The sequence below is a fragment of the Temnothorax curvispinosus genome, unplaced genomic scaffold (assembly GCF_003070985.1).
Source record: "Temnothorax curvispinosus isolate PA1 unplaced genomic scaffold, ASM307098v1 QBEX01014059.1, whole genome shotgun sequence".
NCBI classification, from domain to species: domain Eukaryota; kingdom Metazoa; phylum Arthropoda; class Insecta; order Hymenoptera; family Formicidae; genus Temnothorax; species Temnothorax curvispinosus.
Window position 1 is genome coordinate 14,348 of NW_020223839.1, and position 2,398 is coordinate 16,745.

At 44.2% G+C, this 2,398-nt stretch overlaps 1 protein-coding gene across 4 annotated transcripts in view; it reads right to left on the bottom strand.

Moving 5' to 3' along the window:
- Positions 1-2,368, bottom strand: part of LOC112464261 (alpha-sarcoglycan) — a 13,559-nt gene extending 11,191 nt beyond the window's left edge. The window contains exon 1 of one of the 4 annotated variants that reach the window (XM_025031136.1): positions 1,111-2,368. The gene's annotated coding sequence lies outside the window, so the exon portion shown is untranslated. Of the gene's footprint in view, positions 1-863 lie in introns of all 4 variants that reach the window. The other 3 variants (XM_025031135.1, XM_025031132.1, XM_025031134.1) reach the window with 3 other exon arrangements.
- Positions 2,369-2,398: the final 30 nt, after the last annotated feature.

The following is a 2,398-nucleotide window of genomic DNA, read 5'->3' on the forward strand; positions in this document are numbered from 1 at the left end:
CAAGCTCCAGTTTTCCTGCAATGAATTGCGACAGCAATTCTTGATTGGGCCCAGATACCTCTCTTTTCTTTGTAGCAGTTAGTCTCTTAGCTCATTATGCGTCACAATGCCACATTTTAATTCGAAAATTTTATCTAGAGAAAAATGCTAGGATCGTGTATGATTTTTCAAAAGCTAAATTTGTTCTCGAAATAAATAGATATATAGAAATAAATTTGGAAGGTTGAGATTTTTTTGTGCGTAAAATAAGATAGACCTCTGGTGTTTATTTAAATAGTTTTTATTTTGATAAAAATCTGAATTTTTTTTAATTATACAAAATTATTAAGCAAACTTTTATTCTAATCTGGATTTAAATGATGACGCACATTTTACTAGCCTTAAAACATATTTCGAAACTTTGTTTTGACTTATTTTGCTTAATGCTCCCAGGTTTTCGAATATGATTATTAAAGCTCGTAGGGTGGTTTATTTTAATCTTAGGTTCATCGGTCTTTGCACATTATACTGCAGAGGGATGTGAAAAAGAGCACTATAGGATATTTTAAATGCAAAACAGTTAAAAGCATTGCAAGATACGCCACTTTCTCGAGATTTTATCTTCTTCTGTAACAATTAATGCATAATGACATTAATGACCCAGCCTAAGCATTCACGAAATCGAATCCACGTATCTCCGTGAAATCGGGGAGATACAGATACCGCGTGGACGGCAGCTCCGCGAGTGATAAATTCAAGAAAGTACCCCAAACGAACGCGGCTCGATATTTTTGGCGTACCGCCTCAATTTCCCCAGCGGGGTCACGGGAAAATCGAGCGACGCGGTATCGATTGTTACGCAAGGTGGTCCGCGGATATTTAACCTCGGTCGGTCGTGCGAAGGGATTCGCCCACGACGAATCTGGTCTCGGCGAAGGGCGCCACTACTTACGCGCAACACGCACCGTGACGGGCGTGACGCACACAATCCTCTCGCGATTCGCGTTCGCGGTGTCCGAAAATCCACCGACACGACGGACGTCCCCGCAACGTCACCTCGCCGACGATTCCCGTCGCGCGTGCGTCGCCGTCGTACTACGCACGTACGCACGCATATACGCACGAACGTACCTTAGGCACACGTGTCGAGGCTTACGTGCCCACGGAAGCCGGACCCCGTCCGCTGCAACGTGCGTCGGTGGTGGACGACACCGCCACGCCGATCGGGTCAATGCGATGCGAGGCGAGACGAAAACCCGGCGACGGTCAAAGCCCGCAGTCCGCACGCGGTAAACACACGCCCCTCGCTCGCGCGTAAAGTCCCGGCGCGGCGTGTCGGCGTTGAAATCGTTGAAATATCGCGTGCGAAACGTGCGGTAGGCCGACGACGACGCACGACGCGACGAACGGGATATTACGGCTGAGAGAAAGAAAAAAAGATCCGAGAGGATCGAGACGAGACGGAGCACGGGCGCCCGCGCGGCTCCTCGTTCACATGCGCGGTTGGAACATCGCTTCCGAACTGCACACATACCGCCTACAGGACCGTACACTTGATCTCCTGAAATTTCTGGAACCTGTCTTTTAAGATATAGTCCTAATAAATATTCTAGAGATGAGAGGACAAAATCCGGTGAATAGTCATCGAATATGTATACTTCAATGTCGGAAATATTGAATTTAAATTAAACGTTTCTTCCGTCGAGTCCGACTGAGATAATATTCTGCTCACCACAAACGCGCATTTTATAGGACATTATTTAAAAGAACATCATGTTTCGGAGATTTTTTTAGGACAGAGAATCCGGAAAATAAAAAAGCGTAGTGATGAAATATACTTAATAGGGTATGTCGTAGCCTCTATTTCTTTTTCTCTTTTGCTCAAGAACGTTTAAAGAGTTTTTGTTAGCAGTCGTGGACACTTTCGCGACATTAAGAGTCGTTTAAAAAGAAGAAGATAAGTTGCAGGCTTGCATCAGACTCCGTTTCTTAATACAATGATATTTTTATACGCTTCTCAGAAACAAACGCTGCAACGGTGTTGTTTGCTCCTATTTTTAATCGTTATCTCCGAACTATAATAAATCTCAATTTAACGACTCTGCCGACTGGTTATTTATTTCTTTTCGCATATTGAGAATCGCGAGTAATTTATCTTGCAGTAACATTCTGCACGCGCAGATGATAATGACGTTCGTTGATACAACCAATCAAGTTCCCAACAAACGTAATCGCTTTCATTGACGCAACCATTATTATCGCCTTTCACACATTACGATGACACACTTTTACTGAAACTTCCGTCCCGCTGATTATCACGACGCCCTACTGATGGCAGATAAGTTTTTATAGCTGGTCGAAAAACGTGATGCCGGCAACCGGCTAACCGCCAATGGAGGATCCAATTGAACGAAAATTG